Raw genomic sequence first — 18,048 nt, forward strand, 5'->3', positions numbered from 1 at the left:
AGCGAGAGAGAGAGAGAGAGAGAGAGAGTGGGAGAGAGAGCGAGGGAGAGAGAGAGAGAGTGAGAGAGTGTTCAGAGAGTGATCAGTGTTTCTTTTTTTTTTTCTTCTTTACCAGCCGTCAACCTTGTTAGGTGCAGTGTAACTTTCATTAGAGAAGGAGATTTAGTGCACTTGAAAAGACAGATGAAAGAGTTAGAGGCTAATTATCAGGAAATTGAAAAAAGATAGATGTACTGCAGCGACTACAATTAGTGAAGCACAGAATATCAAAGACTTATCAAGAGCAAGTGAAAAGGCTGCCTTGAAGAGCGAGCACAATTAAGGCATCTGCAGCCCATGTGAAATGAGAGAGAAGAGGAGGAATAAAAATATGCCGGCTTGAATAGAAATCCTTTCTTTCCAGTGTTTCTGCGATGGGGGAGGCGTCGGTAATCCGGCAGATGACATTAAATCACAGCGTTTGATGAGGTTCACTCGTAGTGGCAGACTTCTACCACTCTTCTTCCTCTTCCTCACTCGCCCTTCCCTCCATACACACTTCCCTTCTTTACATTCATCATGCCTTTTCCACTGCCTCTACCGCTGTGCTGTCCCCCCTCTGCCCCCCCAACACTCACACACACCCACACAGACGCCCACACACACTTCCGCTTGATGGAGGGGATGGGGGCGATGTCTAGCCTCTCTCCTCTGACGGGACTCTCCTGCACGCTTCACCGCCTCACAAATTTGCGCTGATCGACAGTCGCAGGTCACACATGCTCACAAATAGGTCATTTTGGGGCGATGTACGTGTCTGTACGTGTGTGTGTGTGTGTGTGTGTGTGTGTGTGTGTGTGCGTGTGTCTCCTCGAAACAGTGTGAACAATACCATCCTAAATACAAAATAAAGTTGTAGCATTTAAATGGTACTGTTTGTTTGACTGCATGTGTGTGTGTACTTTTCCATCCCTCACAATATGAATGTTTACATTGTAACACAAAGCTCCAATAGTATTTAAAACAATTTGCAGTGATTGAATGCCAAAGGGTCACATGCTCTAAAATGTATCACTTTTGGATGGTGTGTGTGTGAGGGCTGTATGTTCATGTGTGTGTGTGTTTACACAAAACAGTTCCAGCAAAATACTGTACAGATCTATACATACTGTATATAGTATGTGTAAATGATCTGTGCTTTACATTCTGTCACCGACATTTACTGTGATTACTTTATGTTAATATATGTGTGTAGTATGATTTAAATTAAAATAGTAATATAAGTATGTGTTTAACGTGTGTGTGTGTGGGAGAGAGAGAGAGAGAGAGACAGGGAGAGAGAGAGAATGTTTCCATGTGTGCACACGATGTCACCGGCTGTCAATAAATCATTCCACATACCCCTAAACACACTTTAACTACCACTATAAAACAAGTGACACTAACACACACGCTATCCATAATTTTGGGGCTGTGTTGCGTGTGTGTGTATAAATATATACATACAGATATGTATATATATAGATTTTTCTCTCTATATACCTACATATATCTATATATAAAGTTGATTGATTATTTTAATGGCCAGCATTAGTGGTGTCTCACTTTGCAGCCTGGCCATGCTTGTGAGTCCTCAATATGTGAGAGATGCTTCGGGGTCTGTGCTCTCTCCAGACAGGCTTTTACATAAACTGAATGGCAGGGGCCTCGCCAAATCTACCATCTGTTGGATCTCTCTCTCTCTCTCTCTTTTTGTCTCTCCCTTCTTTCTTGTCCCTCTCTCCTCTCTCTTTATTGCAAATAAGGATCAAAAATGCAGCCATTCTCAGACTGTTTACAAAACAAGAGCTTTGGCTGGTTGGAACAGAGAGCTTGCTTAAGTCGAGTCGTCACGTTTGCAGAACATTTGTTAGCAGAGATCTTCAGGGACGCTGCAGTCTTTAGTCAGAGGACTTGCTTTTTTTGCCATTAGTAGAATGATATAAAACATGACAAAACAGCGTCTCTGTGAAGCCGGGTGTTAGACGGGTCTATTCTCTCCGGGACTGATATGTAGGGCAAGAGAGGAACAGCAGGAGGAGGAGAATACGGGGATGGGCCTGGAGTGAGAGCTAGGGGGCGTACTAGCACATGCACACCGTGGAGTGGACAAGCACTGGCTGAAATTCAGGTCCCCATTGGCAGGGCTCTCATCTATCTCCACGCTATAATCAAAGCAGAGCATAGATTAACACATAGCATAGGAGAACAAAAACATTGACATGGAATACAATAACATAAAACACTTCCTTAATTGTACTGATTGAATTCTACAAATGTTTCAGTCCATATCTCTGTGTAGTGTTATGTGTTCAGTGAGCGCACACACACACACACACACTCGCTTTCTCACACTCGCACATGGTCGCATAGTGAGAGATGAGATGAGATATTGGGAGGGGGAGTGAGGGGGGGGGTGTCTCTTTGACTGTTGTGCCTGAGGCTCTAGCACATGGGATGGGGGTAAAACAAATGCTAATGTCTCTCAGCCAACTAGCACACATGTCTAGCAGGGACAGAGGGGGGGAGAGAGAGAGAGAGAGAGAGAGAGAGAGAGAGAGAGAGAGAGAGGGAGAGATAGGGAGAGATAGGGAGAGAGAGAGAGATTGGCATCTGTCCGTTAGCACAGAAATCTACAGCAGAGTTTTGTTTTTCTCTCATTGTTTCTCTTGCCCTACAAGCTCCCCAAACCGAGGTGCCAGGAAATTAATTACTCTCTTTGGGAAATTTCTTTTTTTATCACTTGCACACGGAACGTTTTGAAAGGGATCAATTGCAAAACATGAAATGTGTGTGTTGGAAATATTGGCAGATCTTCTGGAAGCAAAAAGTGTGCTATAAGTTTTAACGATGAGACAACTTGGAAAACCCTCCTCCTGCAGCTTCTATTGTTTTTCATTTGGAAGACGAATGGTGATCAGCGAGTATCAGTGAGCGACAGTGCGGCTCTTGGCTGCAAAACAGGATTCGAATTGGGTTTTATTTTTTTCCAGGGGAGCATCTGCAAGTCCCTCTGCACACATGCATTCATGCACATATTAATGTCTTCTGTGTGAGTGTCCATGCGTGTTTTTGTGTGTGAAGACAAATCCAGACTCACGATGTGCTGTCTCCTCATTCACTCACAGCACCTGATCTCCATCTGAATTGACAGCTGTAATGCCGACTCTTTTCATCCATGCTACAGTGGAAAACAACCAATAACAGAAAGCGCAGCACACACACACACGGGCACACACAGCACTGCAGAACACTGATGGCTTCTGTTTGTGTGTGTGTGTGTGTGTGCGTGTGTGTGTGTGTGTGTCATTCACTCATTGCAGACAGTGTTACAACTCACCCTGTATTTTTAACTCATCTCTACTAGAACTGTAATCTTGCCCATTGAACCTTCAAATTGTTGGATGTTACCTCAAAGGGAATTGTAGAAGAAAAACATTACTATTGCCTATCATCACCTCTCCTACTGCTGTCAAACCTGTTTGCTTCTCTCCCGCCCTTTTATTCTACCCGATACTTTTTCATGATTATTTTTCTCTTTTTCTGAAAGAAATTCAATTCCAGACTTGACTAGAATCTGTGTTCAGTATGTTTACAATATTGCCAAAAGCACAGTGTCAGTTTTCAAACACTGCAGACAAGTTTATACAGTGAAATTGTGTTTTAGGTGATTAATACATTAATTTAACAGCATGAATATCGAAAATAACACCGCGGCAACTGCAAAATTAAGCGCTTGTAGTTATGCAAATTATTTAAATGGCATAGCAAGAGCACTCATGAGAATCTGTTGTTTGCATCGCTCTCTCTCTCTCCCTCGCTCTCTGTGTGTTTCTACATTCCTTATTTATGTTACATTACATCTCTGTTTGCTCCTTGTTTTCTCCTCTTGCATGTGTCAACCCCTGTTGCTTGCTTTCTCTCTCTCTCTCCCTCTCTCACTTCCTCTCTCCTTCCCTCTCTCTCTCTCTTCTCTGCTTACAGGATTATAGGGCTGAGGGTCAGAGTCGGTGTGCGGTGGACTATGAGGCAGAGATTAGCCTCCAAAGTTCCTGCCCAGAACAGTTTATAAAAAGAGGAGGTGAAGGTGGGAGTGTGGGGGAGAGGGGGTGAGGTAGGGGGGGGATTAGTCTGACAGAGGGAGCTGCAACTCTGCAAGCACACCCACCGTCTCTTTACATCTATCCCACCCCTGTGTGAGAAGGAATGGTACAGTCCTCTGTGTGTGTGTGAGTTTGTAGCTCTGCCCTGTCAGGCTTTTGGTTGGGTCCGGCCCAGGAGGAATGCTAACTCACAGAGCTACTGCCTGTCACGGCTTCTCCACTCTAAAACCTGGAAACACAAACACACACACATACACACACACACACATACGTACCAGGGCATACGCACATGCAAAAACACTCACACATACACACCCACTTCGCTCGTCACGGTTCCTCCACACCAGGCTGGTAATTAAACTCCCACTGATTTATTGAGTGACACCAACAAATCCCAACCCAGCCTTTTTATGACAACCATACCTCCTCAGGCAACACCCGCCATCATTTTACCCTCTTTCTTTATATATTTCCTAGTACTTTCTTTGTATGAGGCTTGGGGGCAGAGAGACAGTTTGCCATCTTCCTTGAAAACGCACAGAGTTTACTATGAATCAGTCAGAAAACACAATGTCCCTGTTGATAAAGCTGGTCTCTTTCTTTGTCTCCTGTCTCCCAGCATCAAGTCACAAGATTGAAATGTGCATCTCTGTTTTATAAATGAGGCCTGTTATTAAGGCCAGCATGCCAAAGTACCCCAACCCCCTGATACGTATTAAACATCCTATCATTATCTTTTCTCAGTGATAGGATGCCTTTTGGATGATAACACCGTTTTGCACGTCGCCTTTTGTAACAACAGCAGGTTGACTGATTGACTACTTGTCCACTCAAAGCATCATCACATGATACTAAATACCAGTGTATGTTCTAGTCAAGGCTAAATCTGATTCCTATCCCCCACCTGAGGCCCATCATGGCCAAACCGCAAGCAAGACTCGTGTTTGTCGACAGACGCTATCATTTACCGTTCTGCAGTCAGGTAGCATTAGCAGAGAGAGATGAGGGACCGTCTGTGTATCTGATTCCTCTGTAGGGGCTCTGAGATGACGGTGGGGTGGGCGTGTGAGTGGGAGAAGACACTCAGATTTTTGTCAGGCGTCACTCAGGCAGCTTAGAAGTTGCGCTGATGTGCAATCAATATGAGGATAATCATCAACCTGATCCACCTCAGAAGAAAGCTTGTCTTGGATTATTGAGCGAAGTGAAACGATGATTCGCATCGTGAAAAACAAACTAAATGTCAAAACGTATCCATCATACTCACACCTCCTCTATTGTGTCTTTTGTTTGATGTGTTCCTGTCTGTAATGAGAGAAGTTTTGCAAAAAGTTTTGCTGTGGAAGTGTTGCATGGTGAGAAGGTTGGTGGGTTTCCAGGCTGCGGGACTAAAGGTGTGTCAGGTGAGGCGGAGGGAGGGGTGGCGGTGGATTTTCTCTGACAGCTCGACACATGGAGGGTTGCCGGTTCCCTCCTGACAGAGAGAACAGCATACTAAATGCCTACCTCAGGTGCTACAGATGGAGAAGTCAAAGACACAGGATCCTTTACAAGGCATTTTGGAAGGCACTATTAATATTTCATCAAAACTGCGTTTACACACGCAAACAAACAAAAAAGATAGTGTGTCGCCTGATCCACCCCGCAGTCTTTCTCTCACTCTCACACATACACACACATCTGTTCTGTTCTACACTTCTGATCCCTCTTAACTTCACTCATTCTTCTGTTCTTTTCAAGCCCACAACTCCTGCCCTGACCTTAATTTCTTTCATACTACTTCTTTCAGCAATGAATTAGACAAATATTAGCAGAGAAATTATATTTTATAGGACATTTATCAGTCAGTCACTGTTGTTTTCTATGATGGATCTTATTATTATTGGTTACTATGTACGTTGATGTTTCATTTTACTAGATTCCCTACAAATGTGTGTGTGCAAAAACCTTAGTAAGATTAAAATCACAGCCATTGAGTTTCACCCCTAACCTTAAATGTTTTTTAGATATTTCCTTATGACAATCCTTTGAATGACAGAATGACAAATATACATTGTATGTCTGATCGTACTAAAGCTGACTGACTATTCACACAATTAGTTATTTATATTCACATGTTCATACCCAAGATGCCATATTGGAGAGCTGCAGCATCACTTCACATTGTAAATCCTGTATGCCATGCATCATTTTACACACATTTTCATTGACTCCATGCTGACATACATCGTTTATACTTAGAATATATTAAAATAATTGAAACCAGGATATGAACAGGAATGTGTGGGTTTGTGTAAAGCTGGACTCACAACCATCAATAACACTTTTGGCAAAAATATGATATAAGGATTTTAGTCATAAATGTCTTCATAACATTTAAAAATCTGTATTTTGATACCGCGTGTTGATTTGCTTATGATATGAAGAACGTGACTTCAAACAGTTTGTTCAGGTTTCCTTTTGAACACGATTTAATGTCACACATACACTCACACACGCGGTATGGCACTGTGTGATCTGAATCAATCAAAGGTATTTATGGAGGCTGTCAGTAAGCACTGAAATTAAGAGAGCAGTAGGGTGGCACTGCAATGACATGTTAACCAAAGGTACACAATGTTTAGATTAGAGATTTTCACAGGCTTGAAATCTGTACTGCATGATCGTTCACAGTAAAATCTAATGTAAATACTGCAATGGTATGAGAAACAATCAAGCCAAAGCATTTAATCCAAACACAAAGTGACTGGGCCTGGCTTTGATTGCAGGGGTTGTTTTTCTACACATATTGTATTACAGAAATCTTCATATACAGCATACAGGAAGTTCAACGCACATGCACAGAGATTAATGCCAACACACACAGGCTGTCTTTCACACACCCTCACCGACACACATGGCACAGTGGTAGATCAACATGTGACGGTGAGAGATAGCAGCAGCTTGCCGTCTTTGCCGGGAGCAGCCATTAAATAAACATGTCAAGTTGTGTGCGTTTTAATGATGATCAGCCGAGCCGGGTTTTCGCTGTGAAGCGCCAGCCAAAAAGGATCGACACAGTGCAACTCCCCAGACCTCCTCTCTCCCTGTCTCTCTCTCTCTTTCTGCCTTTCATCGACACTTCCCTCACGTTGACAGAGATAGAAAGAAAGAAAGAACAAGCGGCAGGTCCTTTGAATCAGGTTTTTGGGGGGGAGTGAGGGTGGGGGGGCTGTTGTTATGATGATATTTTTCATTTGAAAAGAAAGAAAAACATCAGTCAAGTGCAGGCTTTTGTGAGGGTTTTAACACTGTTCTATCCCCGGTAGTGCGCGTTAGTTAGTTCTGAGTGCTGTGTGTTTGACAGAGTGAATAACGGGCCGGTTAGTAAACGCTCTGTTTGTGTGTTTACGGTTTCGCACGCCCCAAGGTGAGGAGGCTCTCTCTCTTTCTTACTTCCGTCTCGGCTTTGAAGAGCAGGGGCTCGGCGTTGGATTAAAGTTTGTTTGTTTTACGTTTAGCGAGCGAGAGCTGCCATTCCTCTCCTCCATTCCCCTCGTTTTCTCCCACTCGCCTTAAGAACACTCACTCACACACACACACACACACTAAATCTTGAAAACACTCCCTCACACAGGGACACACACACACAGACACACCTCAGATCAGAAGTAGTGTGGAGTGCTGAGGCTGCATATGTAAATGCTGAGAGATTGTCAAGTGTCTGGGTGTGCATACATCAGGGTAATCAAGCCAGCGCTGATGGGGAGAGCTCGCTCCAGGAGCAGATCCGCAGTACTGGCAGTCACACAGCCGTCACTGAACTGCTGCCAATGATGGGTTTGAGAGGTGCTAGAGGAGGGGGTTGGGAGCATGAGCATGTGCATGTGTGTGTATTTACTTGCACACAAACATGCCCATCTGCAAGTTGCTGTCTATTATGTATGGCATGTGTGCACGCATGTATGTTAATGTGACACCTCTATGATAGAAAAGCTGATTGGGAGTGTGAAGGTGAAGCCAATCTGCCCGCAGAGATTTTGGAGTTGCAGTTGGAGTGCTGCTGAGGTATAATCTGATAGAGAATTCCTGTGGATAGACTGACCTCGCCTCACCTTCCTTTGTAAAGCCGCTGTATCCAATGCAATAACAACTGATTGCCCCCTATCCAACCTCATCTTATCATGCACCTCTTTTCTGTATCCTTGTCAAACTACTATTGATAATACGGTATGTGACAATGAAACACTAAGGGACCCTATTCAAATGTTTCTATGCTACTTTATCTTAATATATTGTACCCGAGACACAATATTCTCTTTCACCTGCTCTGTGCTATCCTTCAGCCCAAAGAGACTTGATGCCATTGTTTCCATTGTGTCATTCCATTGACAAGGATCAGAAATTATAGAGCAGAATTCTCTAACTAAGTGAGGGAAGAATGAAGGTCAAGGTAAAATTTGGTACAATTATACCCTTAACTGTAGAAATTGATTCTAAACCCATTGTGATTACACCTGATGGGTATTTCGGCTCCGAAAGACAGTAAGTGCTGCTCTGTGCTGTGTTTGAGGAAAACAAAGAGCTGTACTGGAACTTTAAAGGTATCGACGGCATGTAATAAAGACGTGTTTGACGCTTTACACTTTTACTGCGAGATATGTTAACTCATGATACCATTTGACCACATTGCTACCTCAACCTGTACTGTGTACCATGCTATGCTAGCCTGTCCTCTCCCTAATATGGTATACATGCGTAGCCGTCCTATGTTCTACTCAGCTGTGTCCTTTATCTAATCCTAGACTGTCACACCCTCCTCTCCTATTGTATCCTACACTAGTCTATTCCCTAGCCTGGCGAGTGTACTGGCACGTCTGATCAACTAAACAGATCCCCCAGCAGGCCTTGCTCTTCCCTGCGGAGAGCCTGGGATTGGAAGGAATGTTAACATTGCATTACAGTACGCCGCCACGTACACAATGTCCTCGATGAACGACACGGCTTTATCTGTCTCCCCTGGGATCTCGGCTATGCCTCTTTCTCTCTCCCACTCTATTTCTATGATATTCTCACTGTCCCTTTCTCTCACCTCCCCCTCCCTTTCTCTGCACACATGTGCGATAGACAGAATATCAGGATTACAGTATGAGCTGACACGGTGACATGGTGTTAATCGTCAGAGTCGTGTTTGTTTCCGCCCAGAAACTGTCACCCTCTAATAACGAGCCCCAAAACCCAACACAATTGGCATAGGAATGGCAGCAATGGCACAATAGGCACGAAAACCCAGCAATCTTGTCAACATATACAAATGGAAGACATGGAAGGAAGCTCAACACATCCTCTATTTTTCTTGTTCTGTCATAGAATACACATGCATACTCTTCACGTCTTCTTCCTGACTGGTGTCAACAGAGGCCTGCAATTAATTCGTGTAATTGCCCCCCACTCACCACACACACACACACACACACAAAGACACACATGCACCCATCCCAACCCCTACATCCCACCCTTCCAACCTTCCCCGTTTACCCTTTGGCACTGCAGTCCTCCGGTTTTAACATCCCTCCACCACTCGCACACACGCACCAGGGCAAACACACACAAAACCCCTAAAGCTTTCTCACAGGGCTTTGAAGAGGTGCCAATATGCAACACAAACACACACATATACACACTTTCATAGACACACATTCTAAGGACACAGTAAGCAATGCATAAACACATCAATATATTTTTGTACAGGTTTCAATTATGTTGCAGCTGTCAGGTCAACAGTCTAGTTCCAAAATGTAAAAGAACATAAACCTACTGAATTAATTGTATATCTTTTAATACCATTTGATTATTAACACAACAACTGTTTAACATCAGACTCAGCAAAGAAAATAAATCAATTCTGCAGCTCTATTTTTCCTCGATGTTGGTTGAGACCAAAACAACACTTGTCCAGTTAACTTAATAAACCAAATACCACACACACATACTCTATTCAGCCTTCAGACCATGGGTCGCTAAAATGATAGATAGAATTAGGATCATATTCATCTTGGCAGACCTGTAGAGCACCAGGGTCCACACAGGATGCATTGCGACAGGCTAGGCTGACCAAACATGGCTCCCTTCCAGCCACACTTGATAGCTACTTGACAGATATCACTATGGATGAAGAACGGCTTGGCCACAATGTTGAGATACCATAAAATGATACACAGAATGTGAATTGTGCAGTGAATGCCATCAAAAAGTTGCTACCTGATGTTAAATAGCGATGCCCTTGTTTATTATTAGACAAAATCAGTGGAAATTAGCTAGCTAGCTATTGCTATTGCTAACTGAGATGGTGTGGGGACAGACGCTTGTAGACAAACACTGAGGAGACCAGATGTCCCCAGTTTCAGGATACAGCTGCTGCTTTTGGTGGCTTGTCCCAGCTGTGATTGGGATTGGTTCACGCTCTGCACGTCACAATGTAAAGGCGACACTAGTGGGGATTCATTAGCAATTTTACTGTCAATTTGCACACTCGCGAACTGGTTTAGGACTGGTGAATGTCAATTTTGTGAACAAAAGGCCAGTATACGTAAACCCATTCATCTGTATAATGCTGTGCGTCTCTGTGCGCATGTGCTTGTGCTCCTTACCTGCCATAGGGAGAGTACGTATGTATGTGTGGAGGAGCAGCTGCAAAAAAAAAGGGCCTCCCAAACCCGGCTGAAGCGAAGTGACAGCTCTGTATATCTCTCACTGGCACTGACAGCTGACAGATGGATAGCACTCATACACCGCAGGAAAAAAGACAGAGAGAACAGAGGAGGGAGTGGAGGGGAGGGATAGAGAGAGCGATAGAAAGAGAGGGAGAGAGAGAGAGCGAGAGAAAGCCCCCAGGATGATTCGCCAGCATTGCTCTGTGTTCAGAGGGCCGGCGTTTGATTGAGTGCTACAGAGAATAATAAACCCTCCACTACCCGGTGCAGTGCCAAGCTTTCTCTCCTTCCTTATCTCTGGCGTTCCCCTCCCTTCCTCTCTAACCCCTCTCCTCCCTTAATTCTCTCCCTCTCTCTCCAACCCTTTTATTGTTGCACCTCCTTTGGCGCTTTGCTCTTGCTCCTTTATGCTACGCCTCCTATTCCCCAGGCCTGTCTTCAACACCTTGTGGTCTATCTTTTTTCTCTCTCTCTCCTTCTCTAGTCTTTCACTCGTGTGCTATCTGCCTCTATCTGCCATCCTTGTGTATATGTCTCTCTCTATCGGAGGTGTGAGAGACAGGGGTAAGAGGTCCCTGTCAAACAAACCAACAGTACTCACTCACAGCTATTCCCTAGAGTATCTGGATCTGTGTAGCCCCTTCACTGTTTCCACAGGCACAGACACAGCCAGCAGAGACACACATCACGTTCACTCCAGACAAGGAGCATGTGATGGACGATATTAGCATTAGAATTGTATCAAATGTAAATTGCCATCATGCTTGGAGACAGATAAACTTAATGACCTAATCTATCAACATATCAACTGATAATGATGACAGATAGTGACGACAGCCCAATAATCAAATAACTTATGTCTGAAGATGAAATAACATATTATGTCATTCAAATCGTTTGAAAATATAATACATTTTTAATTGACACATTCAGTATCATTTATGCAGCAATAACAATAAACGTGTGATTATGTAGTAATTCTGATATAAGATACAGTTGTGTGAGGTTTAATTCCATTTTAATTCACATATTGGGGATATTTATCACATTTTATAACGTTCTTTTATAATGATAACCCAGTTATTGTATTATCCATTGCTAAACAGTCAAAACAATGTACAACAGAGTAAACGGGTGAGGACACAGATGTCTACATTCTTCACTATGTTATGAATAATGTTGAACAAAAATAAGATGAAATGCACAATTTGCATAAGTTTGAGCGTGACAAACACACAATATCCTCTCAGTCAGTAATGATAGTGTCCACTTGCTCTGGTCCAAATATCTGCTTAGTAGTGGTCACGCTATGGTAGAGACATTAGTGGGGCATCACCCAGCAAAGTTTACATCATGATTGCAGCAGACCACTGACAAAAAATTACTGTTAGGACAAACATGCATAAAAGTTCAAGAACAATTATGTTTGATCACTGGTTCACATTCCTGGTACCTGATTATAATTATTTAAACTTTCCTAGTACCTAAATCAGGTGTGTTCAACTGGATCAAGACTTACTGTGTCCGAGATATTGACCAGTTAAACCCACCTGATTTCTGTGTGTGTTAGTAGGCAAAAGAAGACAAAGAAGATGCAGCGCTGTACTTGAGTACCACCGTATTTAGATTGAAGCACCTGAACTACAAGCTTATTTTCATGTTATAATGAAGAAACTGGATAACAGAAACTACACTGACTCACACAAAAACAAAACATGCCAGGATAAGCTGAAGTTGAATTGTATAGTTGGAATTCTTCTTTGCATATGCTTTTCTAATGACAATTCCTTCTATAGCATGTTATAGACGGTAACAAGCGTATTCTTCTTACAGCCAGATGCTAATAATGAAATATGATCACTACAAAAACTTAAATAGTTTTTCTTCTAACCCCTGCAGTTTTTCTGTAAATAATAACAGATTCTATGATGAAAACCATTGCATGTTTGTAATGCTCAATACTTTGTGCTAGTGTGAGCAAGTGCATCATTGCAGCTTGCCTGCAGACAGAAAACAACAAATTTGACAAGGAATTTGAAACATTGTAGTTTGGAGGTGTCATAACTGTGCATGACTCATTGTCAGTAACCGACTGCGTGTGCTTTGTCATGGCAGCCCATCTTCAAACATCACCAGAGACAAATTTGTACCGTCAAAATGTTCAATTCATTTTCTTCACATACTGTGCTGTCTCAATGCAGCCCAGGTTGGGTGATGCCTGCTGTACTGTACATCCAACTCCCCTCACATCTGCTGCCTCCTACAATCGGGCCCCTGAATGTGACGCCCAGGAGCCTGGGCTGCTCCACTATCACAGGATACAAAAGGCCCACAGGTCCATCCGTCCATCTTCATGTTACCAACACACACACACACACACACACACCACTAAAATGTATGCATATGTCAATCAAAGAGATAGATACTGATAATGCTGATAAAAGTCATTCCTTAAAAAGGAACACTGGACACTGCAGTGCAAGTTTCAAATACAAAGAAGAAGATTTTTAACCCCTACCAACTATGGGAGGCAGTAGGGAACCACAGCAAAGCACCCAAGACCCAGAGCTCAGTGCCTTGCTCTGTAGTAAGACCAAGTAGTAGTAAGAGTAAGTCAGTAGTGTATGTGGACATGTGATACACACAAACACACATGCCTCATCTCACTCAAACAATACTAGGTTATCATACTGAACTCTATACTACATGAAGCACAACCCATGAAGCCACACCTCCTCCTTCTCCTCCTCCTCTTCCTCCTGTCCTGTCTTCCCCTCTGTGTTGCTTTAACTTGAGCGGTGTGAAGGAGAGGATTAGCAGTGGCTGCTGGGAGGGGTGGGATGGGTGGAGGGGGGTCTCATTGAGGAATTAAAGTTGTGTTGATTTTGTTGTTTGTTTATGTCTGCCGCATGGTGTAGACATGAAGTGGACACTTGTGGTACCCAGATGCTTCTGAATATCACCCCTCTTCCTTTCTCTTGCTCGCTCTCTCTCCCTCTCTCTCTCTCACACACACACGCGCGCACACATTCAGTTCCGCTCTATTTTCCATCTCCTCTGTGAGGGTTAATCTGTGGATGTGTTCCAGTGCCCTCCTTCTCTCTGCCTTTCTCTCTCCTCCCTCCTTCCTTTTCTTTCCTCTCTCATCCCTACATCCCGTGGGTCCGCAGACGCCCTGTTTCTCTACATCTCAACATACAGCGAGGGGCTAAAAGACTTCCTGGCTGCCCGGCTGGTTTGGTTAGCATGGAACCGAAAGATGTTTACTAAATAGCCCCCATGTCCCTGGGCCTGGCATTTAGCAGTCAAGACTCTGCTTGCCTATAGACAAATAGTAAATCAAAATAGAATGACTCAGTGCTGCTATGGTGACAGGCTGCATGCATGCTGTGCTCCATCCACACCTCGAGTTCAAATTTCAAACATTTCTGTCCCAATAAGTTCTTCCAATTAGCACAGTTTTGGGTGCTAACTTGAGTGAACAGTGTTTCACTCTGAATTTCTCAGGAGAAACTCACCTGAGTACAAGTTTCACTTCCTGTAACACCTCAGCCTGCCTCACGTTCACAGTGTTAGGCTTTCACAGTGGAAGCCACCGTCTTCTATTTTTGAGCTGCTCCGTTGGAAAGTTGAAGGCTTGGTGCCTTGCTCAAGGGTGTCTTCACAGCAGTTGTTGAGGGACAAGAGAGTGAGATTCATCATCTATTTCCATGTTTCCTATTCAAACCCAACCAACCCTGTGCTACATTAATGTCACTTTCTGTAGAGTCATTTATTTAAGTAATGCTAAAATACACTTTTAGGCACCTGTACTTTTCTTGAGTAATTCCATTTTGTGCTACTTTCTACATACACTGCACTAAATGTTAGAGTGAAAAGTTACTGGCAATTTCTGATTTTATATTTACGGGAACATATTATTCCAAACTTTCTCCTAACCTAAACCCTTAGACATTTCAGAATGGACAAACAAACTTTATATCTCTATTTTGAGGAGTGCACCACAGCAGTGATTTAATATGGGTGCTGCCATGGATAAATCATCACGAGTACTTAAACCTTTGATACTGCAAAAAGTAAGTAAGAAATAAGTAAGAATTATGAAAGCAGAACACTTCTTCTACTTTTGAATAGGATTTGAGCGCAGCACTGTATATCTAACTGTAACATTAAGTGTTTGTCTTCGGTCTGCGGTCACAGCTGCTGGACCTCCATGAGCAAAAAAACAGCTCCAACTACCCAATAAAGGAACACACACACACACACACACACACACACACACACACACACACACACACACACACACACACACACACACACACACACACACACACACACACACACACACACACACGCACGCACGCACACACACAATACAGACGTCGGCATCTTCCTGCCTGTGAGAGGGACAAACCAGGATCATTATAAATCAAGATGATAAATCGTGATCATAAGTCAGTCAGGCTAGTGTCAGAAGCAGCAGGCGGAGACATGCCCTCAGATGACAGGGACACCGTTGACACTCATCACCTTCACATGTCACCCAGCCTAGACACATGACACACACACACACAAACACACACACACACACACACACACACACACACAGGCCTTTCTCTCAACTATCAACACCTCTTGTGACCTTCAAACAGCCAGCCAAGGACACAGGCCTGGATAACACACACACACACACACACACAGACACAGACACACACTCAGCTCAGGTGTGCATTACACAGATAGAATTATCTGCTCTCTGACAAGCTTCGGCGGGAAAGATGACTGCAGTCACTGCTTTTCATGAGATTTTCAATGGTATGAGACAGAAATGGCTGCAGCTATTAGCCTGTGCTGACCTTCATTAACGAATCACCATTGATTCCAACCAGCGAGATGTTTACCTAATTAAAACCGGGAACCTCACACCAGTTTGCCTAAATAAATACGTCTATTAAAGTATTATTTCACTATGTGGAGACACAGGCGACAGCGGTTCATTTCTCAGTTTGATGCTGCCGGCTTTGTGGGGAGACATGGTGTTAAATCACACTCGGAGAGGCGAGTGTTTGACAGACCTGGTCCTTGTGCCGCTTGTCACGCACATTTGATATTTTGATAGCTTCCCGTCTCTTCCCATTAGCCCCAGGGGTCCCGAAACCATTTTAGATGTTTATCGGCAAGCGCTGGGGGTTAATTTCGTGTCTCGTCAGGAGCGCCGGCAGAGAACTGTATCGCACTGTCACCCATCGTGGCCAATCGCCCAGCTTATCAGGGGGAGTTGTGTTTCACTGACTGACACATGACAATGACCCTGGTTACTCTCAGCGGGTTGATAGCATCTGGCTTTTCTTTTCGCTACCTCTCCGTACAGTTTTTTTTGCTCCCCTCTATCTTGCAGCCGTCCCCCCCGTCTTTCTCTTTGACTGCAGGCGATGGAGAAATTGGGACTTTGTCTCTGGGGAAGTGAAAAAAGTGGGAGGGAGAGTGTATGGTGTCTTTGTAGGAGTGTATTACTCATGCACATACACAGATAACACACAAAGCAAACCCCGGTAAGCCTAAAGCACACGCAAACACGGAAAAACACACTTACAGTAGCTCAGACCGTGTGTGTGTGTGTGTGTGTGTGTGTGTGTGTGTGTGTGTGTGTGTGTGTCTGTGTGTGTGATAATATGCATGCCTATCTCTGGCCATCCAGTTTTTATCAGCGATGAAAAGGTATTGGTTTCACGGCTTGGTGTGGAACAGCATGGAGCCAGGGGGCATAGCTGCTCAATAATCTGCTAACACACAGAAAACACACACTCACACATGCACATAAATGGATGCCAATCAGCATAAGCATGTTGAAAAGTCCCAGCCAAACAGACACATTGCACGTGTTAAGTCACATATGCACGTTGCATTAAATTGTACAAACACACACAGATAAACACACACACACAGTCAGATGCACTCCGTCCGTCACGACTCTCTCAGTCATTTCCATTCTCCCCTCTCCTCCCTGAGGCACCGGCCATTCCTCTCCTCCTTTTTCTTCCCCTCCGCTTTAATCCCTTATTTGCTTTCAGCTGCTGGAGGTGAGGTAGCCTTTATCTCCACTTGCAAAATACACAAAATGCAATAGTTTTGCTTTGTTTCGTCAATGAGGGAACCGCATTGTATCAGTAAAGCTTCTTTATGTTTATATTGTGGATTTATGTAAACTGTCACGAATGAAAAATGTCAAAGTGATTTTTTAAAGATTATTCTTTTGTTATTGTTTCTTTATTTGATAGTTTCACAGCAGATAGCTAGAGGAAATGTGACGTGCACTGCTGAACTCAAAAAATGAGATGTCATGGTTACGGGGAGCACAGATCACTGAGCCTGCAAGTTACAGTTTCCAGAGGATTGAATTTTTTCTACTTCAATACACAAAGTTTTAAATGGATTCACATTGTTAAAATATAGGGACCAGCTCATGGTGACCTCAACTGGCCTCTAGGCTGCTTAGGCCCCGTTGGCTTTATGGCACAAACGGTTTGTTTCAATAAATAGACAGTTGCAAAAGTGAAATAATAAGGAAAAAATGTGGATTTAGCTTTTTGGACTTGACTAATCTTTCCATCATGATTTAATGTTCGCACACAGAAATGAGAGGTAATAGCACAGTGATGTACTTCGTTACTACTTGAAGTTGAACGAGTACACAAGATCATGCTTTTGGGAATGTTTGTACAAGTCAACACAAAAGTCGAGCGAGTGGATGTGTGTGTGTGTTTGTGTGCGTGTGTGTGTGTGGTTCTTTGGGCGAATGCCATGTCAATCAGCCCCCTACAGCGCAACTGCCCTTCACAGTTCTGTTTATCTGCTGCTGCTGAGGACTGGGAAGACTGATAAGACTACATCTCTCTTTTTCTCTCTCTCTCACACACACACACACACACACAGAGTATTAGCTGTTTCCGTTAGTAGGCTACATCATTAAGGTTTCATCATCATGCTATAGTGCTATCTAGATCTGCTCATCGTCAATATTCATCATAGGATTTTGACTTGTTCTTAGCCTCTCGTGTTTTCTTCAACATCACATTCATTGATGTCATTGCTGAATTGCACTCAGAGCCAAAGTCCTTTTTTTCTGATATAGAAAATGATCACAGAGATTTGGTTCATGGTCAAGGAGAGCGTTTTCCCTTTTCTTCATTGTCATCTTTTTCATTCAGGTTTCGTGTGTTAGAGCTATTTGAGAT

Source organism: Genypterus blacodes, unplaced genomic scaffold (assembly GCF_046128005.1).
Source record: "Genypterus blacodes isolate CSIRO-AG114 ecotype Tasmania unplaced genomic scaffold, CSIRO-AGI_Gbla_v1 ptg000052l_1, whole genome shotgun sequence".
NCBI lineage: Eukaryota > Metazoa > Chordata > Actinopteri > Ophidiiformes > Ophidiidae > Genypterus > Genypterus blacodes.